The 23911-nt window shown below is 37.1% G+C and overlaps 1 pseudogene; it reads left to right on the top strand.

Moving 5' to 3' along the window:
• The first annotated feature begins 21761 nt into the window (after nt 1-21761).
• On the top strand, nt 21762-23155 carry LOC115294705 (annotated as a pseudogene).
• The last annotated feature ends 756 nt before the right edge of the window (nt 23156-23911 follow it).

Here is a 23911-nt window from a genome sequence, read left to right as displayed (position 1 = left end):
TACATAAAACAAGGTTAGGTATTGACCAGTTGACAAAAATGCGGCCAGAGCATCATGAGAACCAATCTCTGAATTCTTCCGGGAAACAATGGTTCAAGATTTGCTAACTCAGTGTTCACGGTATCTTAGAGAACATAAGTACTATAAATAATGAAACTTGACTGTATATACATACATGCTTAGGTATATACACACATGTGTATTTGTTTGTATATCCATACTTAACATTTGAACATGCTTATATCTGTATATACATACTTGGGATATATGTATATATTCCAAAGCAATATATGCTATCCCTGTGCAAACATTTAACTTCTTTTTTTCAAAAGTTTAACTTTTATAAAAATGGCATCATTTATATATTTCTTTTGAAAGTTACTGTTTTTATTCAGAATTATATTTGTGTAATTCACCCATATTCATCTACAGAGCTCTGGCTCATTCATTTTCATACTAATAATCATTGAACAGATATTTGTTGGGCACCTACTATATGCCAGGTATTATTCGTGGTAGTAGGGATGTCACAGTGAATAAAATAGACAAAAATTACTACCCTAACAGTCAGACAGATATTAATATCATTGAGATGAGTAAATATTAATTTTTAGTATATAATTATTTTATAATAATTATAGAATACCACAATAAATATAGAATACCATTATAGGTGCTAGAAATGCAACATTAAGTGGTGTGTGTGTGTGTGTGTGTGTGTGTGATTGTACACCATTTATCTATTTTTTTTAATTGATGGGTATTTAAGTCATTTCTGTTCCTTGTGGAGTTTCTTTTTTCCTTTTTTTTTTGCTATTACAAAAAATGATACAATAAAAATTCTAGTACATTTTTCCTGCACTGTTTGAGCCATTGAACCCTTGCTTCTGCACAGGCTTCAATCACGCTCACTTCTGTCCTGTTAAAAAAAATACAACTTTCTTTCAACTCTGTAGTCCAGTCTAGTCACCAACAGATTCTTGTGTAGATTACGACTGTTGCACACATTTTTTCATCTTCCATCCACTTTTCAATCCACTCGTGTTAGGTCTGCACAGTCAACACCGTACCGGAACAACTGTTCTCAATGACTTCTTTGCCCATACAAAGAGACATCTCTTTGGACCTTATAATATTTGATCACCTTTAGCAGTTTTATATTATTAGTTTTCCGTTTTTGCTTTTTTCATGGACTTGACTCCATCCTAATTCTCATTCTACTTAATTATCCTATTCCAGTCTCCTTTGCTGGCTTATCTCCTCCCCATACAGCCTTTCATTGGAGATAAATACTGAGTGGCTTAAACATGCTGTACAAGTGATCTCAATCTCTCGCCCTCCCCGCTACAACAGGCACACTTTCCTTCACAGCCTGGATGCAGGATGAGAATCTTTCACAGGGCAGTGATCTGAGGACTATTACCAATTGGTATAAGGAGCCCCAAATAGTGTTCTTTCCCAGAACTTTACCTTTTTCCAATATTCTTCATCATATTATTCACTCCCCTCATTCAAATGTTTTTCATCATGTTTTTATGTTCAGGAATGAGATCTCTTCTACAGATATACCTTCAGGAATATATATATATATATATATATATATACATATATATATATATATGTATATATATATATATATATATATACAGTCATAGAAATAGATGAGATAATTATTGAGGGAAAGAAAGGATAGAAGAAAGATGAAATGCTATTGTTTTGGGAACTCCACTACAAATGTAGGTCCAGAAAAAGGGCATTTATATTATCTTTGAAATTCAGATTATGAAGTTGGCACACGAAGAGGTGAAGAAGTCATTCGTTAACTCACTCAACAGACACTTTCTGAGTATTTAAGAGGTCATTTGCACAGAGCTAGTTTTACAAAGATGATAGAACAATGATAGAAAAGTGCAATCATCTGGACATCTGAAAAAAATTATCACATGTGCTATCTTGGACACCTGGGGACCTGCCTTCTTGGAAACATGTAGAAAAAAGTCTCTCCCTTCCCTTCATCCTCACTTTTATGATCAAAGCCAAGTTCATACATCATGATCCTCTCGTTCCTGATTACCGTTGACTGGCTCAGGGATGGGCACTGGACTCAGGCTTAGCTATTGTGTAATGAGTTCCTTACTGCTGAGTAAATCAATTCTTGGTCTGTTTCCACATTTTGTCAGTGGGATATGAGAGGAAAAATCTGAACTCATTGCTTAGTATCTACTTATCATGATATTTAAGAGTTTAGTAATATTCCATTTATTTCAGGACTGTAAGCATTATCAAAATATTTGACTTACCCAAGTTTGCCTTAAAAATCCATCAATGTTTATTTGATTGGCTCAAGTGTGCAGGGAACCCCCAATGACCATTCTACTGTTAGGTCCGTGAAGTTACCTACAGGTCCAGGATAACTTCCTTGCATTTATTTCTCTCCCTGAAATCCTACCCTAAACACAGACTGCTTTCCCACCTTCTTTAATGCTGCTCTGAGTCATTCTATCTCTTGGGATTCTGACTCCAACTTTATTCTGGAATGTTGGGTACAGGCATACTCTCCTAATTTTCTTTATACCCGGGGAAAAGATACAGCATAGCAGGCACAACAAAACCCACTGAAACAACATTTTGAAGAAGTACTGCACTGCTGTTATATTTGTCATATTTTGTTCTTTATACAAGCATAGGAAGCAGGTCACACAATTTATAATGATGCCTGGAGGGCTGCTTCAACTCAAGACATTTTGAAGGCAACAAAATAGAACTCTGTAGATTTTCTATCTTTATAGTAATAGTGTTACACTATTATGCTGTATGATTATGTTTAGCATAAGTTCAAAATAGTGGTCATTTGATATTAATTTATAATTTCCTCTCAACCATTTGTATATGAATTCACCAATTCAAAAGCTCCCTTGATAAGAAGAGAATTTTATTTTTAGGTTGAGTTCTCTGTAAATATTACCACAAATAGCTTGTGCTCTAATCTAAGAAGACAACAAATTGGTGAGGACACTTAACCTTAAGAAAATAGTGTCTTTGATTGTTCTGGTCCAAGTTCCATTGGTCTTCTTTGAGTCCTATACTATTCTCTACTCAAACTGCAACAGCATGTGGTTCTTACTCAGGGCCTTTGCAACCACTTGAAAAAAGTTCTTAGGCTTTGCTTATGCACTTGTTCAAAATTATTCTCCTTTGTGCAAAAAGAGTACATTTGGGGTCCATCCTGAGTGCTTTGGACAGAAACCATAAAGGGAGCTGTTTCCAATGAAAGCATCATTAGACATTCCCTTGGAGCAGAAGCTCAGCACTGTAATGGTCAGAAATTTTTTGAAGCTGTTGTAGTATGAACTATACAAGTTTACAGGCCTTTTGACTTTTACGAATTTTCTTACAGGTCATTGTGGAGAAATAGCTAAAGGAGCTAAAGGAAAGCAAATTCTTACAGAATAAGAAATTGCAGAATTTCATGCATTTTACATTTTTGTAACTATGGTTTATGATTTTTTACTTCTTACATGTTGTAACTTATACTGCCCTTTGACTTCTACTGCTTCCTTTATTCCTAAAGGCAGATTTCACAACACATTAATCCTCCCTTCTGACTTTCATTATATGGAAGTACAGTTCTAATTAGAGAAGAACAATAGATATAAACTAGTTCACATGCAGTTGTTTCAATGTGTTATTTGCACTTCTGAATACTTTCTTAGGGTGTCTGAGTTTTAGTTGACAATCCTGGGAATAGTTTAGGGCAAATGCTTCTCAGAGGCTTTCCACCATGAGAATTAACAATACCTGGTAAGTCTATAGAAATAGCACCAAAGACCTCCCCACAATACTCAGGCATTTGTATATTCATTCACCAACTCAAGAGTTCTCTTTAAATGAAGAGAATTTTATTTTTGAATTGAGTTCTCTATAAATGTTCCCCAAACTAGCTTGAGCTCTAATCTAAGAAGAAATTAAGATACAAGACATAAAGAACCTGAGCCTTATGTTAGATGGTCTTGGATTCAATTTGTGCCTCTTTAACTTTAACTTCCTACCTGTGTGGTCTTGCACAAGCAAAGTGAATCTCTGAGTTTTGTATTTAATAGGATCTTAGTCCATTGGGCTTCTGTAAGGATTATATCAGCAAAATAGAAATTATTATGTCTAATATAGAGCCTGGTATATATTGGGAACTCAATAATTATTAGGTTCTTTGCCTTTCATTTTTCTCAGAACTCTAGAAACTGGAGGTAAGAACAGCACAAAAGAACAGATGACTCTGCCTAGTCAATAGGTGTGGAGAAGCAAAAGTGCCCAATGGAGCATTTTATTTAGTAAACCCACTTACTGAAAAGATATTCAGAATTCAATTACGGAGCAAGAATTTTTGGATACCCAATTCATACTCTTCTTCATTCACTGTCAAGTGAGATTGGTATCATCCTCTACATTGAACAAGCAGGGGGAGTTTGGTTCAGAGCGTTTAGACAAGCCCCTCCCTATTTCCCTAAAATCACCTTGTGAAGGAAAGCCCAAAAACTATGTTTACTTTCAAAAGTCAGATAGACAGAAATAATATGTCAGCATACTTCAGAGCCACCCATGGAGATGCTGACACAGTAGCTCCAGAGTTAGGTCCTGAAATCTGTGGTTTTAATTCATCCAGGTGAGTTTCATTCAGATAATCCTTTGGTCATGTATTTTTTCATTTTGTTTATTTTATTTATTTTTGAGACACAGAGAGAGACAGTGCAAACAGGGGAGAGTCAGAGAGAGGGGGGCAGATACAGAATCTCAAGACAGGTTTCAGGCTCTGAGCTAGCTATCAGCACAGAGCCTGACATGGGGCTCGAACCCATGAACCGAGAGATCATGACCTGAGCTGAAGTTGGATGCTCAACCCACTGAGCCACCCAGACGCCTCCCCTTTGGTCATATTTTTAACAAACAGCAATCTAGATCATATGTTGACCCGGGAGTTAGGACAAATATGACTGACAGCGTCTTGATCCAGATTTTCACTGGAAGATTATTACCTAGTATGCTGTTTATGAACCTTTGCCATGAATTAGGAAGATCTTACTGTTAAGATTAAAAACATTCCCCAAATTGTGGTCAGCTCATCTGTATGTCTTTTTGCCTAGACAGAGTAAAGCAGATTTTTATCCCTAATGTAAATGGACCTCTTTCAATCAACTGGAGGTCTGAATAGAACAAAAGGCCTGAATAAGAGGGAACTTCTCCTGCCTGAGTGCTTGAAGTGTGATATTGGTCTTTTCTGGCCTTCAAACTCAGACTGAAGCATTGGGTCTTCTTGGATCTCAGGCTTGCTGGGTTTCAGACTAGAAATTATATCATCAAATCTCCTGGGTATCAGACCTTCAGACCCTGACTGATGCTACATATCAGCTCTTTTGGGTCTCTAGCATGCCAATGGCAGATCATAGAACTCCTCAGCCTCCATAATTGTGTGAACCAATTCCTTACAATGAATCAATCTCTCTCTCTCTCTCTCCCTATGTGTGTGTGTGTGTGTGTGTGTGTGTGTGTGTGTGTGTGTGTGTGTGTCAGAAGTGGGATGACATACTCAGAATGTTAAAAGAAAAACCTTCCAGCACAAACTTCTATATTCAGCAAATGATGGAGAAATAAAGATCTTTTCAGATTTACCTTACAAAAATGGCTAAAAAAACCCCTTCAAGGTGAAAGAGGAAAAAAATAAACAAAACTAAGGGTTTTTTAAAAAAAGATAAGCAAATTAACAAATCTTTAGCTATGCTAAGTAAAAAAGATTCAAATAAATAAAATCAGAAATGAAAGAGGGGATGTTAGAAATGACAACACAGAAATATAAGAGATTATAAGAGACAACTAGAAACAATTATATGCAAACAAATTGGATAATCTAGAAGAAATGGATAAATTCCTAGAAACATACAATTTACCAAGATTGAATCATGAAGAAATCAGAATGGACCTATAACAAGTAAGGAGATTGAATCAGTAATCAAAAACCTCCTAACAACAAAAAAAAAAACCCAAGACCAGATGGCTTCACTGAAGAATTCTTTCAAACATTTAAAGAAGAATTAACAGAAATCCTTCTGAAATTCTTCCAAAACTTTTAGGTGAGGAAATACTAAGCTCATTTCCAGCATTACCCTGATACAAAGCAAAGACAGTAAAAGAAAAAAAAACTATAGAACAATATCCCTGATGAGTATTAATACAAAAATCCTCAACAAAATACTAGCAAACAAAATTCAACAACATATTGAAAAAATTATGCATCAAGATCAAGTGGGATTTATTCTTGGACCGCAAGGTTAATAGACCACACCACAAAAACAGAGTGAAAGTACTACGCTATGGGGAAAGAATATTTCCTCAACAAATGGTGTTTAGAAACTGGATATCCACATGCAGATGAATGAAGCTGGCCTTTCCCTTATACCATATAAAAAATTTAACTCAAAATAGATTAAAGATATAAGCATAGACCTGAAACTACAAAACTTTTAGCAGAAAACACAAAGGAAAAGTTTAATGATGTTGAATTTGGCAATGGTTTCTGGATATGAAACCAGAAGCACAGAAAATAAAAGCAAAAATAGACAAATGGGACTACATGGAACTTAGAGTTCTACATAGCAAAGGAAACAGTGAACAGAATGAAAACTCAACCTATGGAATAGGAGAAAATATTTTTGAACCATATATCTGATAAAAGGCTCATATCTGTCATATATTTTTTAAAAAACCACTCCCACAAGCCAACAAAAAAACCCCCGAATAATCTAATTTAAAACAGGGCAGAGGAACTGATTAGATATTTCTCCAAAGAAGATGTACAAGTGTCCAACAAGCAGACGAATAGATATTTTACATTGTTATCAGAAAAATACAAATTAAAAAATGAGATATGTGCAACACTTGTTACAATAGCCATTATCAACAAAACAAAACAATGCAGAACACCCAGAAAAGAATAGGTATTGGTGAGGATGTGGAGAAATTCTAACCCTTGTGCACTGTTAGAAATCTGTTGGCTGAAACCCAAAGGATATATGCACTATGGAAAACAGTGTGGAGATTCCTCAAGAAATTAAAAATTAAATTATCATATGAAACAACAATCCAACTTCTGTATATGTATGTGATGTAATTGGAAACAGAATCTCAAAGAGATACTTGCACACTTATGTTTATTGCAGCATTATTCACAATAGCCAAGATATTGAAGTAAACTAAATGTCCACAATAGATAAATGGAATGAAAAAGAGCCTTGTATGTTTTAAATATTTATTATTAATGTTTTTGTCACATGTATGTTTTATATTCTTTCTGAGTCTCTCTTTTTCAGTATCAAGATCTATATACGATCTATTTAGATATATGTTTTCTATCTATCTACCTACTTACCTATCTATCTACCTATCTGTCATCTATCTATCTTCCAAAATCTAATGGAACAAATCCATAAAGTGGCTTTGTGAAACCTACCCTAAATAATCTTCTATCAAGAGACTGGACATTTGAATGCAGCAATTCTTTCTGCTTCTCTAGAGAGGCAAATGTTTGCATTACAAAAATCTGTTAACAGTCGAATATCATTTTATTAAGAGTGGATGGCTTGGCATCAAAATTTTAGCCATTTATGTTTTCAACATTGCCTACAGAAAAATTGACTTGACCTTTGTCTAAGGGCTGCTAAATCAGACCTTCTAATGACTTCTCACTTATCACTCCCAATGCAGTTCTGTGATCATGCAATAACTTCAGAATCTTTGTTGTTGATGTTAAATGCTTTTTATTTATTTTGAGAGAGAGAGAGGTTGAGAGAGAGAGAGAGAGAGAGAGAGAGAGAGAGAGAGAGAAATCTTACCCAGGCTCCATGCTCAGCATGGATGCAGGGCTGATGCAGAGCTTGATCCCATGACCATGGGAACACAACCTGAACTGAAATCAAGGGTCAAATGCTCAACCAACCAAGCCACCCAGGCACCCAATAGCTTTGGAATATTAAGAATGGAATCAGTACTTTTTAAAATATAGAACACTTGACTAAAGGGAATGAAGAAAGCAGCCGAAGCCTTTTCCTGGTGAAACATCTGGAAGGCATGGAGATCTTTAATATGCAAACACTTAACTTCCACCAGCCTCACTCTTGGATCTGACCAGAGGCACCTTTGGGTAATAGGTGATCTGTGTACCATTGAAAACTACCTGTCCTAATTCACTTCTCACATATTTATTTCTTTGATATTTTCTAATAAAATTGTTGTCTTAAAATAGGGTATAAAAATGGAAGGATCTTAGCCTTACAAAGCCAGCAAAGAAAACAGATACATTGTTCAGTCTTGAGTGCGGAGAAGTGAAGCAAGATAATATATTTGGATATCATGAAAAAAAAAGGCAAAATGAAAAAACTAAAAATCAGAACATTGAGTTGTATCTATGGTTCTGTTTTAAATGTTTATATAAATGATAGCATTTAAATGTATTTACATGTTGATTGTACACATAAGGCTCTCAATGCAAGTATCCTAGTTTACTATTGTTAGCTTTCAACTCCAGAGATGATCAGGAATGAATATTTAAAGTCCATTTGCTTAACAAAACAAGAATGTTGATTTTACTTTGCTTACAATACACTGAGATTATAATTACTTTAACATTTTCTTACTTGTATTTAAAATATTATACGTATTCTTTTAAAACTTTCTCCCATAATTCTTTCACTCTTAATTTTGAAAAAAACTGAGGAAATCTTTTTCCTAATTACTATTTATTTATTTAGTCATTTTTGTTATTTATTTTGTTAAAGAGCAGTAAATGAAACTCTGAATACTGCAAAGCAGGCAGTGTTAGGATATGCAGGTGGACTAATGTATAGCTAAAGGTTTTTAAATTTAGACCAAGGAAAGATGATAAAAACAATGGATTCCAAAGAACTTAATCACTGGAGCCTAACTTTGGGTAAGTCAAGCTATTGATAATGAGAAATGACAATGTCAGTGATAGATGAAGTACCCAGAAATATGAAGAATCAGTCATTATCCATGTATTTCACTTAAGAAGTAATGTAAACAAAGTTATTCTGGGACAAGAGAAGAATAGGGAAACTAACTTTTATTGAGCACTTACTTTATATCAGGTATATTACACCTGCTATTTCATTTGATCCTCAAAAACAATCTTTAAGGTAGAAACTACAATTTCACTTTACATATAAAGAAACGAATTCTAAAACCAGTGAATGGCTCTCCTAGCTGAGAAGAGCTAGGAGGATGAACAGAGTTTTAAACCAGAGTTTTATTACCTCAGAATTAATTATCTTTACGGAATACTGTCATTTAAAAATCAGAGAAAATATGGGAGTAAAAAGGTCATTAGTACTGTGTGTAAACATTTATAATGTATGCTTTGGTCAAGTTTTATTGAAATACTAGAATTCTTGACTATTAAATTCTCACTTTCAAACCTCCAAATTGTGGCTTTTGAAATTGCAGCAAGAGTTTTAGAGAACTGCACAGAACTTAAATAAAGTATTCGGGCAGAACTCCAGGGTTGGCATGAACTGCAAACTGGACAGGTTGGTTTTCAGGCATAGCAGGATGAACTGAGGGTTTACAGTTATTTACTGTAACTCAGTGAGAAGGAAAGGTTGCCTGAAGTAAACATAGCAGGTTGCAGGGGCAGAGATAAAAGTAACCTAGAGACTAGACCCAGCTCCTCAGAGGTTTTCAACATCAACTTTGGGTAGAGATGGCAGAGCTGTTGTCAAGGCAGCATAATAGCCACCTTCCCACCTGTCCTACAATGCTGTTGGCCATCTTTCTATGTCTTCTACCAATGTCCAGTGCTCTGCCCCAGATGGGGAAGTCTTGGGGTGGCCCAGGAACACATGTGGTGGCATGCTGCATGGTAGAGCAGGGGCCCAGGCCCTCTCTGAGTTGGGCATATATTTTCAGGTCCATGACAGTCATTCAGAGAATTCCTGCAGCCACACGTGAAAAGCAGGGACATGAGGATCATTAGATACCAGATAGCTGAATCTCTTAACACCCCAAAGTAGAATGATAAACGGGTATAGACACAGAAGAGCTCTTGTTTTTCCTGACCACTCTACCCCCATGCCCAGGGAGATACAGGGTGTATCCTGAATCTTAAGGTAGAACCAGAGCTTTGCATTCTTCTCCCAAGAAGGGATAATTGTTTTGGCCACCCCTTCATTCCTCAGAGATTCTGAGGGACAAGAGAGTTTAATAAGCAATAGTGCACCCCTCTCTTGTTTCCGTTTGCCTTCTTGCTCCACAAGAATAATAAGGCTAGGATCTTAGCCAGAGTTTGGAGCAGATATAAATTGTGTGATATACTCTCCACAAATTAGGATTTGACCAAGAAGTTAGTTGGCCAGAGCCAGCATTGGGAGAGAAGATATTTCCCCCAAACCTAATTCGAGGTGGGCAGGCAGAATGAAAAGGCAAATTTCAGACTCCTAGCCTAGGACTGTCTGGTCTAATAATAACGTGTTCATTATTGATTTACCTCAAAGGGATTAAAACCTACAATATACTATAAGCCCTTTTGCCAGCCCAGATATCACAGATTTAAAATGTTAATCCAAGATATAGCTTAAAAAATTATCAATGCTGAAGTTAAGATAAACGTTTCTAGGTATTTCCTTGATTTTGGTATAACCAAAAGTCTTAGGCTCTAAAAGTGTCAGAAATATAGATGAACCTAATCCAACATTGTTTTAAGGAATGGCCTCAAATGACTTATATTCCCAAGGGTATTCCAATGACTAATGCAAAAGAAATAGTCCTGCTTTCTGGCCTGTAATATTGGTCCAAGTAGGATCACCACCAGCCTCCAGACCACGCACCAGGCTTTATGTGGTTTGGAAAATGGTGTCCCCTCTGGGGGAGGGTGCCAACATGACAGCCATGTGAGAGGAACAGAAGCTGGATTTCAGTTCCTGACTCCCCTTAGCCTCCGTGTAGTTGAACAGCTGTATACAGGAGCTCTGGTCAGATTAAAATAGATTTAAAAATCAATTTTCCAGTGGATGAGACCTCAGTTTGGAGTCTCAAGAAATATGTATACTTTAGTCTGTAAAGAGCTCTCTCTTAGACCCCTTGAAGGCTTTTAAGACCAGCCTTGGACAAATTACTTAAATACCCTGTGTCTCTAGTCCTCAAATACTTTCTCATCCTAACTTTCAAAAAATGTTTTAAAACTGAAATACTTATCTAAGTGCCCCCCAGGAGCAGAGTAAGGGCCATGCATGGGCTTGCAGGCTTCTGGTCAACTATCATTCGCCTCTCAACAAAGATGTCACAAAATGGAATTTGTATCCACTCTGGTAATTTACTTGGGTTTTGAAGATAAATGCGACTCCTCTGAAGAAGGCTGTCATGCAGATTTTATATTTCTGATGTGTCACCTTTGTTTGTGTGTTTCTTAATCACAGGGGAGGATATGGTCCTCCCCACCATCTGGAGATTCTAATAGAGCCCAAGGAGCAGTCAAACGTGGAAAGTAAAACATCAATTTTCAAGGTAAAGTGAACTGATGTGTAGTTGTTTAAATAGTCCCTTAGGGACACTTTTTTATCCTCTCTACAAAATAATATACACTCATTGTAAAACATTCAAACAATACAAAATACAAAGGGTAGAGAGTAAGAGTCTTCTCACTAGTTCCCAATGTCATCAGAAGAAAACACTAGGAATAATTGTTTATTTGTAAGTTTTCTTCTAAGAAATTATACACACACGTATATACACACATACCTTTATTTGTAAGTAAACTTTTTAAGTATAACACACACATACAAAGGTAGGCATATCATGATTTTATGGCGTCATAAATTGCCACGAACTGAACACTCTGATATATAACCACCATTCAAATGAAGAAATAAAGCATCATCAGCACCTCAGAGACCCCTCAAATGCCTTTCTCAATGGCTTTGTATACATAAGTGTTATCATAAGATACACATTTTTCTGCTATTTACTTTTTCTGGTTAACGATAATTTTTATGCAAAGAACATATATAGTCATTATACCACTGTATGGTGTTCCTTTATATGGGTTTAATATGTTATTTAACATTACCTATTAATAGACATTTGGTTTATTAAAATGACCTTGTATAAAATTTTAAGCTTAGAGTTTTAAATTATTTATTTTATTAAAATAAAAACTACTCAGGGCACCTGGGTGGCTCAGTCAGTTAAGCGTACATCTTCGGCTCAGGTCATGATCTCGTGGTTCATGGGTTCGAGCCCCGCGTCGGGCTCTGTGCTGACAGCTAGCTCAGAGCCTGGAGCCTGCTTCGGATTCTGTGTCTCCCTCTCTCTCTGCCCCTCCCCTGCTGATGCTGTCTCTCTCTCTCTCCCTAAAATAAATACAGTAAAAAAAATTTATAAATAAACTTAAATAAAATGTAAAATAAAAACTGCTCTTTTTGATCTCTGTTTTACAAAAAAAAAAAAAAACCCTAAGGTTTTCAAACATCAGATTGCAATAATATGAGCATTGAAAACGGCCTTCCAGGGGGCATCTAAATCTTCCTCTGAGTAATCTTAGAAAATACTGTATAATCACAGCATAAGAGGATTATCTCACCTTCTTGTGTCCCATTCTCTCCCATATAACTGGCCAGGGCATGGGGAAGACTAACTGGTGCTATAGTTTGAATCCTGGAGCCAGTGATTCCTGGGGGGGGAAAAGACTGATTTGTAGCATTTAGCAGACACCAATTTCTTTGGTGTCCATACTCCCACCAAGACTAATTTCTATTTTTTTCTTAAGTTTGTGTTTGTTCATTTATGTATTGAGAGAGATGAAGAGAACAGGGGAGGGGAAGTGGGAGAGGGAGAGGGAGAATCTCAAGCAGGCTCCACACTAATGGTGTGAAGCCCCATGTGGGGCTTGAACTCACGAATTGTAAGATCATGACCTGAGCTGAAATCAAGAGTCAGATGCTTAACCTATGAAGCCCCCAAGCAGCCCTCCACCAAGACCAATTTCAAGTGACTAACTTGACCTCACTGAACATTGTGTTAGGAAAAGAGTCAAACAATGAGATCTTATGAGCTTCTGTAAAAGACCCCAAAACACCACTACCTATGGTCTGAGTTAAGACAGTATCTACATCACTGCATGAAAAGGAGTCAAAAGAACAGCTAATGAGTGCTGGGTTAAAAAAAAAAAAAAAAAACAATGTAGTGTGAAAATCTGAAATAACAGCCAAAAGTAAAGAGAAGTAAAGAGAAGTCTTGGTTATTGCTTTGAACAGGATTGGAGTGTTTAAGAAATGTCTTTTTGCTTTAATCGGCCACACAATATATGGTGTATGAGTGGTTGAACTGTCCAATCAACATGCAAATATTAACATTCTATCGATACGATAATCATTAGTTAAGGCAAAAATATGTATATGGTCGAATTTTCCTACTTCTTGCCCACAACGGTCAGTGGGGAGAAGAAGCCACTAAAAACAGATCAATAGAAATTGAGACAAGGCAATTAGATAAAGCATCTCTTAAGAGTAATTGCATTTAGTCAAGACAAACTTATTTTGTGCCTATCACATACCACTGGCTGTTCTTGGTATTCAAGGAAACTAGTAAACAGGAAAAAGAAGTTAATAGAAGAAAGCTTTGAAAAACGAAGCAAGGTTGGGTAGGAGAAGAAAGCCCATTATGCGCCCTAATATTGAAAAGCTATCCTAGAGACAGTGAGGAATGATGGATGGAGAGATCCAATGATTGTTCTAAGCAAGACATAAAATCCAGAGCCATAAAAGACGGATAAGTTTGATCACATAGATAAAATTTTGAAATTGTAAAAATAGATTGTCAAGTAAGTAAATAAACCAACAAACCCAGGTATCTCACCCTGAAAGAGTCAGTCCCCTCTCTGTGATGTCGCTAACTCTTAGCTTTCTATTACTGCCTGCATTAATCTGCTGGGGTATTAGGGCAGCTGCAGTAATACCACTACCTAGCGGGGGCTTAACAACAGAGATGTATTTTCTCACAGTTCTTGAGGCCTGAAGTCCAAGATCAAAGCATCCCTTGAGGCCTCTCTCTTCTTTTTGCAGATGCTATTTTCTCTCTTGTTCTCACAGGGCCTTTATTCTGTGTGGGGTAGGGGTGGGATGAGGATCTGGCTTTTTCTCCTCTTCTTATAAGGATTAGGATCCAACTCTTGTAACCACAATTAATCTTTTTTATTTTAAGTGTATTTATTTATTCTGAAAGAGAGAGAATGAGCAAGCGGGGGATAGGCAGAGAGAGAGGGCATGGGAGAGAAAATCCTAAGCAGGCTCTGCACTGCCAGTGTGGAGCCCAGAACTCACGAACTGTGAGATCATGACCTGAAGCTGAAGTTGGGTGCTTAACCCACTGAGCTACCCAGGTGCTCCAGACCACAAGTAATCTTAACTGCCTCCTTAAAGATCCTGTCTCTGAATACAGTCACCTTGGGAATTAGGCCTATGACTTTTGGGGAATCCAACTCAATTCATAACATTGATGTAGCAAATTACAAAAATTTAGCAGCTTAAAACAACACAAATGTGTTATCTCACAGTTTTGCCGATCAGAAGTTTGGGTTGGTTTCTCCTTAATGGGTTTCACTAAGATGAAAATCATGGTATTGTCTCACGGGGTTCTTGGGGAGAGGCTGTGGGGATCGCCTGCTTCCCAGCTGAGTGTCCATGGAATCCAGCGTCAGTGGAATCCCTATTGCCTTGTTGACTGTCATTTGGGGGTCTCCCATAGCACACAGGGGTCTCTTTCAAGCCCTTGCATGTAAGCCCCTCCATCTCAGAGCCAGCAACAGTATGTCAAATCCTTCCCACACTGGAAATCTCCAATTTCTTGTTATGCGCTTTTAAGGGATCCCATGATTTGATTAAGCTCATCTATAATCCAGGATAATCATCCTATTTAAATTCTGTTACCTTAATCACATCTGCAAATTCCCTTTTGCCATATAATAAAGCATCTTCACAGCTCCCAAGAATATCTTTAGGGACTCATTATTCAATTTGCCACATTCACATCTATATTAGAGCTTCAAATCTCTCCAAGAGAGATTTATGGAAACGACATTAAACAATAATGGTGGCAGATCTTGATTTGCTCCTAGTTTATGAGAAGAGCTTTGACATTTCATCAGCCAGCATGATGCTGCCCTTCAGCCTGGGGTGCTTGTGTGTGTGTCTGACTGTCTGACTGTCCTGTTAATATATGTACATCAAAAAGTAACCATTTATATTCATTTTCTAATCTTTAAACATCAACCATGGATGTTCAACATTGTCAAATGTCGATTTGGCATCTGTCTACTATAATCCTTATGTTTTTTTTCTCCTTTGACCTATTAATATGGTGCATGAATTATATTATTTAAATGGTTTTTCTATTATTGAATTATCATTTTATTCTGGAGTTGTTTTAATATGTGCTTATAATCATATTATGTGAGTTTTTAAATGTAATTTTCTATTTTGTCTTGTTTTCACGTCAGGGTTATTATGATCTTACTATTATGATATTATTATGATGACCCTTATAAAGAATGGGGTGATTCCTTTCTCTCTCCTCTGGAACAATTTAAATATTACATCTCATCTTTCTTTACGAGTTTAAAAGAAATCATCTGAAAACCACTTGGACCTAGCAACATTTAGAGAGAAAGTCTCTTTAATAACTTTCTTACTTTTTTCATATTTTTTGGATCAGCGCTTAATTATACAAATTCTAGTCCCTCACCACAGTTTATTTCTAACATCAAATACCTAACACATATTTTGAATAACCATATTTATCAATATTTAAGGTTTTGAATGTAGCCAACTAACTTGTGTTTTGCATGTGTCTTCTCGAGGCTGGACTGAGGACGCTACTCACCGAGAGACAAAGATGTCTAAACTATTTTAACAACTTACATACAAGAGAAACTCGCCTTGCAGAAGCATGCTCATGAGGAGCGCCTGGGTGGCTCAGTTGGTTGCGTGTCCGGCTTCCGCTCAGGTCATGATCTCACAGTTCATGGGTTTGAGCCCCACGTCAGGCTCTGTGCTGACAGCTAGCTCAGAACCTGGAGCCTGTCCTCAGATTCTGTGTGTGTCTCTCTCTCTGACCCTCCTCTGCTCATGTTCAATCTCTTAAAAATAAATAAAAATATTTTAAAATTAAAAAAAAAAAAAAGAAGTATGCTCATGGGAATGGCAATGACAAGTTAAAGCAATGCCATAAAGTTCTCAATATTCATTTATGTCCTTTTTCCCCTCAAAATAAAGCTGAATTTTCAAACTCCATCTTCAATTTTCATTGATATTCAAGTCCAACAGCTTATCCTTAAAGCTTACAAATTTGCAATATCTTCTGATTTAAAGAAGTAGATTAAAACTAATAAATTTCCTAAATTGTACCTTTTGACAGAAAATAAAATTCAAAGCATCCTATCAAATCTGGGAGTTTTCAGTGATTGCTTTTTGCAAGTATGCAATACTGAGATCATTGCAGGCTTTATTGTTAATTATGGTCAAATTATGAAAAATGTCACAGTGGTCTGTAGAAACCATTGTTCCAAGTTTTTTACTTTCATTTTTGCTCTTTAATTGTAACTGTTGTCATAAAACACATTGCATCCTTTTCTTGCATTGAAGCATTAAAGTTATTAAAATACATAAGGTATTAGAGAAAACTAAGTCTGTATGTCCATTTTGCGTCTTTAAAATGTTTGTACCCAAAACACAAAGAGATTTTTCCATAGCTCTAATATTCTCAACAGACTTTTCTTTCTTTGAGAACCCACCCTTGCACGTCACCATGCAATGACACTTGTTTATGATCAACTCATATGGTAAAAGAATAAAGAGAATGTTCACAAAGTTAACGCATTAGCGTTTATGTAATTCACAATTCACAGCATCAGTAAGCACACTATTTAGTCAGACTTTCTCAGTGAAGGAGACAGTATTACTGATACACAAACCAGCTTCTCAATCTGGGCAACTACTTCAGAATGTTTTCCTCTGAAACATCACAGCAAATTCCTGCAGAAAACTTAATTCCAAACCACATTTGCTGACAAAAAAGTAGATTTGATTAAAAATTAAAATGCTTGCAAAAAATAACAAGTTATAAAAAATAAATGCTAACATTTGCTCATTTATACACATTTGGTTTGTGGTTGACACCTTAAAATATCACAAGCTGTAATGCACATTACTTTTTTGTATTTTGTTCTAAATGGCTTCTTTGCATGGACCAGTGCAAAATTGTATCTTCTGCAAAAATAAGTTGTCTTCAATATTTGTATCTCTCATTTAAAAAAAATGTTTATTTATTTTGAGAGAAAGATAAGGGAAGGGGCAGAGAGAGGGGGAGGGAGAATCCCAAGCAGGCTCCATGCTGCCACCACAGAACCCGATACAAGGCTTGAACTCATGAACTGTGATATCATGACCTGAGCTGAAACCAAGAGTCATAAGTTTAACCAGCTGAGCCACCCAAGTGCTCATATACCTTTCATTTCTTTTCTCCTTTCTAACTGCATCAAGTAGTAAATCCAGAATTATTTAAACTAGCTTTTCAGTTTCAGCAGTACTGGCATTATGGTTGGCTTCTTAAAAATATTATTTTATTATTATTTTCGCTCATGAGTGGAGGATGGGCAAAGAGAGAGAGAGGGAATCCCAAGCAGGCTCCACATGTAGCCCAACACAGGAGTTGAAACCATGAACCCTGGGATCATGACCTGAGTTGAAACCAAGAGCGGGAGCCCCTCTGGCGCCCCTCGGCCCCTCTGGCGCCCCTCGGTAGTTTTTATTGTGGGGGGAGGGGTGGACTCTCTTGTGCATTTTGGAATATTTAGCAGAATCGCTGGCCTCAATCTCCTAGATGCCAATGGAGACATGCTGTGGTTCAAAGGGTGAGTCAGGAGTGTGTAAGTAAGAGAGCAAAGAGAATAGTAGTGGCAATTAGGAAACCGAATACTGGAGGGTAGAGGAGTGTAATCTGTTACTGAACCCCGCTCAGATATTTTTTCTGATTTGTTATTTGTGAATACTTATTTGCTTAGAAATCAGTTATATGGTATAATTTCATCTGTGAAAAATATGCAGAGATAAAGAGTCTAGGAAAAATATTCAAAATAATCAGAGTGTCTATTTCTGAGTGGAGGAATCATTGGAGCTTTCTTCAACTTTAGAAATGTATTTTTTATGATTTTCCTGGACTCATTTTTTAAAGGTTGAAAATATGTATTTTTATAATAAAATAATACCATTTAACTTATAATTTACAAAACTTGGTAGATGCTGACTAATCATAATTATGTTGAAAGCCAGATCTTTAGAAAGTCTAATAAAATATTAAAGCTGTTAGTTTATGAATTGTAGAGATGTCATGTTTGTAATTTCCAATAAAGATATGTTATTCTTTTTTTGGAAGCAATTTTGATTTTTTTAAGGGAAATATTTTGGAGTTGGATTTTGATCAAAAGCTCTGAGCATGACTATGGGAGTAAGTTACACATAGTGAACATCTCTGGAAGTATTGGTAAGTGAAAAAAAAAAAACCCTGAAAATCTCCTACCTTGCCTTATTGTCAGCTTTATCTCCTAGGAAATAGAGACAGCAAATAGGTGCTTCTCCATTAGGAATGCAGGAAGAACTACATAATTTTTAGAGCCCATGCAAAATGAGAATGTGGGACTTTTGTTCAAAACTTTTTTTTTAATTTCTCCATTGTCCACAAAATGCTTCTTTTTTTTTTAATTTTTTAATTTTTTATTTAATAGTTTATTGTCAGATTGGTTTCCATATAACACCCAGTGCTTCTCCCAACAAGTGCCCCCCACCATGACCATCACCCCCTCCCTCATCCCACCTCCCCCTTCAGTCCATGGTTCCTTTTCAGTATTCAGTAGTCTCCTTGATCATCTGTGTCCCTCACTCACTCCGCGCCCCCCCCCCTTTCCCCCTTCCTCTCCCCGTGTTCAAAACTTATTAAGAATTTCAAGATGGTGACAGAAGAGGGGCGCTAGGGAGGCTCAGGTGGTTAAGTGCCCTACTTCAGCTCAGGTCAGGATCTTGTGGCTCAGGCCCAGTGTTGGGCCCTGATGACAGCTCGGACTCTGGAGCCTGCTTTGCATTCGGCCCTTCCCCCACTTGCACTCTGTCTCTCTCAAAAATAAAGAAACGTTAAAAAAAATTTTTTTAAATAATAAAAAAAGATGCTGACAGCGAAATACTCGAAAAACATGGGCCCTTCCTGAGCACAGGACTCTGTATAATGACATAAAGCAGCTTCTGCCTATAAGAATAATTTCCTCACTTACCAAAGGTGGGGCCTGGGAGGCGACATTCATCTCACAGTTCATGGTAGCCAGTGAAAAGTATGCCCTAGATTTTAGACAAATTAAGAAAGATGAGGGGTTCAAAATCCTATGAAGTAGGTCTAACAGGAGACCAGGAGAAACCTAATGGAGGACCATGGGGAGGGGAAGAGGGAAAGAGAGCTGGGGAGAGAGAGGGACGCAAAACCTGAGAGACGAGAGATGACTGAATGCTGAAAACGAACTGAGGGTTGAAAGGGGAGGGGGGAAGAGGTGGTGGTGATGGAGGAGGGCACTCATGGGGAAGAGCACTGTTGTATGGAAACCAATTTGGCAATAAACTATTAAAAAATAATAAAATAAAATAAAAATCCTATGAAGATGTTTTTAAAATCTCATGATATAAAAATTAGGAAAGGGAAGATTCATAGGAAAGCTGATAATTATCTTCATATATTTTAAAAGTATTATGCTATTATGGAAATTTGGTTTTATTTACTTCACATTCCTTGAGTTCTGAGACCCCCAGGTTTTTGTTTTGGTTTTTGTTTTTGTTTTTAGAAATCAACCTTTTTAATTTCCTCTCCTCACTTCATTTATACAGTTGATGGTGTTCATTTTAATATAGTGTGACAGTCCCCTGCACACACACACACACACACACACACACACATAACAGCCACAGGAGAGGACTCAAAGATAGAATACATAACTCAAATTAGGTCATAAGAGTCTATTCTCTAGAAAGAAATATTTATGATCCAATAAGGCAACTAAAACTTACTGATTGATTACATGGTAAACTGTTTTTGTTTTCCCTTAATAATGGAAAAAATGATATGTAAACAGGCAATACATGCTGACTTTAAATGCTAGGGTTATATTTTCCAAGGTGAGTTGTCAACAACATAGTAAAACTAAAACTGAATAAACAACATTATTACAGAGTCACTTCTAAGAAACGTACTGCTATGTGCCTGGAGGTTTCTAAGAGTGGCCTGAGTGATTCAAGAAGAGATGCAAATAACAGACAGAATGTAGGAACAGATTGAACATTTCATTTAAAAATTTTTTTAATGTTTTTTATTTATTTTTGGGAGACAGAGAGAGACAGCGTGAGCAAGGGGGGTCAGAGAGAGAGGGAGACACAGAATCTCAAGCAGGTTCCAGGCTCTGAGCTAGCTGTCAGCACAGAGCCCGACAAGGGGCTCGAACCCATGAACTGTGAGATCATGACCGGAGCCGAAGCTTAACCAATTGAGACACCCAGGCGCCCCAAACATTTCATTTTAAAAGAAAACCTGCAAAAATTCTTACACTTATAATAGAGATGCATAACCTTTTCCCCATGCAACTTCTCTCTTAACAATTTTAAATGCCCTTGTTTAAGGACTTTTTCCTTCAACTTAAAGCATTGAATTCTCCTCAACCCTCTAACCAACACCTCTAATATAAAATTCATTGTACTCACATTATTCTTAAGAATGGTTACAATTACTAGTTTGTCTTTTATTCTCTTTAATCTTTCCATATTTCATACCTTGACTTCAGCTGGATGAGTATGTTTAATATTTTACGCCTTCTTGGGGCACTTGGGTGGCTCAGTCGGTTGGGTGTCCGACTTTAGCTCAGGTCATGATCCCATGGTTGGTGAATTTGAGCCCCGCGTTGGGGTCTGTGTTGACAGCTTGAAGTCTGGAGCCTGCTTCGGATTCTGTGTCCCTCTCTCTCTCTCTGACCCTTATGGGCTCATGTTCTGTTTCTTTCTCCTTCAAAAATAAATTTACATTAAATTTTTAAAAAAATATTTTATGCCTTCTAGCTTCAAACTCCCAACACCTGTTTTTTTCCTATTGCACCTTTTTATTGTTTCCTTAATAACGGAAAAAAAAAAAATGAGAACCGAGGGCACAGTTCCTTGCTTGAGCCACTGAGCTGCTGAACTGCTTGCTCCAGAAATACGTGATCCCGGTCCTCAGCTTAAACCCATGTAGTCGTAATGGAGGCGGTGTGACAGCGTTACATGCGATTTTTATCGGAAAGGTAGTTTGCAAGTTTGCAAAGTGGCCACAAGATCTCCAAAGAAGGACTGTTGGGCTGTTAAGGAATAAATGATTGTTTGCTTGGGCCTGTGGCTACTTTATTAAAGAAGAAAGTCATTAATCTTAAATTTACACGGACCAATTTGTGAGAGAGCTGCAGTGAATCTTTCTTGCCGTCAGGCTACGAGGCAGGACACTAGACAACATTTCAGGGGCTGCTATGAGAAGTTGGGCCAGTGACACCTATAGCTTTGAGGTCTAGGGGAGAGTATCTACTCACTGGGTCTTGGGCTTAAGGCAGACCTTGCCAAGGGGAACGTTCGCACCCACCCCTTTTCGTTCTCTGCTAAATGGAGTTTGTGACAGCGCTGGAACGCCTCCAGGAGGAGTTGGGCTGCCCAATCTGTCTGGACTACTTGAAAGACCCAGTGACTATAAACTGTGGGCCCAACTTCTGTCGCTCCTGCGTCAACATAATGTGGAAGGATCTAGATGATACCTTCCTCTGTCCTGTTTGCCGATTTTGCTTTCGTAACAAACATTTACGGAGCAACTGTCAGCTTAGTAATTTGACTGAAATTGCCAAACAGGCAGGTCAGAAGGAGCCAGAGGAAAAGGCAGGAAGAGTATTTGGTGTGTGAGAAGCACAATCAGTTTCCGACCCTTTTTTGCGGGAGGGACCTAGAGGTCTTATGTACACAGTGCAGTCTCTCTGTTCAATACCAGAAACACTACATTTGCCCCATTAAGAAAGCTGCTTCTTATCATTGGAAAATTCTAGAATATAGCACTGAGCCCTTGCAGAACAACGTGGAATGAGTTGAAAAAGTGATAACTCTGCAAACCAGCAAGATTGTGGAACTGAAAAAGAAGGTAGAGGATAGGAGAGAAGAAATCATTTCTGAATTTGAGCAACTTCGACTGTTTCTGCAGAAATCAGCAAGAGGCTCTTCTTAGGCAGAGGAAAGATGAAGAGACGGACATTTTAACGAAACTAAATGCAAACCATGTAACATTTTCAGATCATGCTTCCACGTTAAAACGTCTTCTGAAGGAGGTAGAGTGCAAGTGTGTGCAGTCAGAACCGGAATTACTGACACATGTTGAAGGTATCTACCACAGGTATCAAAACCTAAAACGTCCTGAGCTCTTTTTATTCCGATTAAAGAAATATGGATTTAGCCTTCCTCCACAGTACTCTGGCTTGGACAGAATTATCAAGCCATTTTAAGTAGATGTGATTCTAGATCTGGAAACAGCACACCCTCGCCTTATTATCTCTGAGGATGGAAAAACTGTACATTATGGAAAGAGAAAACAATATCTTTGTAATAACCCAGGGAGATTTTATCTCTGCCCTGCTGTCCTGGGTTCTGAGAGATTTGGTTCTGGCCGATATTACTAGGAGGTAGAAGTGGGAAATAAGCCTAAATGGACCTTGGGGGTGTGCCGAGACTATTTTCCAAGAAATTGGCAGAATCAGCCAGTTGCTGAGGGTGGGTTCTGGGCAATTGGGCGATACATTGAAAGCATTTATGTTATGCTGGGTCCTAAGAGAACTCAGCTTCTGCCCACAGTAAAACCCAACTATGAATTGGGTGAGGTCTCCTTTTACAATATAAATGATAGATCTCTTCTCTATACTTTTAATGATTCTTTTACAGAAGCCATTTGTCCCTATTTCTATGTTGGAATGGATTCTGAACCTCTTAGAATCTCTTTAGTAACAGATGATGGAAGATGAAGTACCTGGGAAAGAAATAATACTGTCTCAGTGTCTAGGGGTAACTTAGTAAACTTAGTCTCAATAATTCTGGATTCTTACAGTTTACTGCTGAAAACCAGGATAGACTTTTCTCCTTCATTTTCAACTATAAAACATAATGGTAACACCAATTTTATAGATGTCTAGAGATGCTTTTAATTTCTAAGATGAAGTATTTGAAGATTATATTACTTAAATTCAATAAAATATTTCTGTTGAAAAAAATGATGTGTAAACAGACAATACATGCTGATTTTAAATGCTAGGATTATATTTTCTATGATGAGTTGCCAACAACACAGTAGAATTAAGATTAAATAAACAACATTACTGACGGCTCAGTAATGGGCACAGAAATTCCTCAAGTCAAACTCTCATTAATCCATTGAAAAAAATGAATGCTGAAATTTAGATCCTTCCTGTAATGATAAAAATTATCCCTATGTCGACTGGCTTTATTTAAAAAGAGAGAGAAATAATAAGAGATGGGAGAAATGTGTATTACATATCATCCATTATATGAAGTAATCAAGTAATTAATTCAGTTTGGGATGGAAAGGCAGTGGTCTTTTATAGCAAAGAACTTTTATAGCATAGGACTTTTATAGCATAGGATTTTAGTGGTTTAAAGGTAAGAGGGATATTCCCACCCACCCATTTGACTTTTATTTATTATCTGAACATATCCACTAGACTATTTCAATCTGGGGTAATAATTTTAATTGTTCTATTTTT

Source organism: Suricata suricatta, chromosome 6, assembly GCF_006229205.1.
Source record: "Suricata suricatta isolate VVHF042 chromosome 6, meerkat_22Aug2017_6uvM2_HiC, whole genome shotgun sequence".
In the NCBI taxonomy this organism is placed as follows: domain Eukaryota; kingdom Metazoa; phylum Chordata; class Mammalia; order Carnivora; family Herpestidae; genus Suricata; species Suricata suricatta.
Note: the sequence above shows the minus strand (reverse complement) of the source record. Positions and strands in the feature narration are given on the sequence as shown.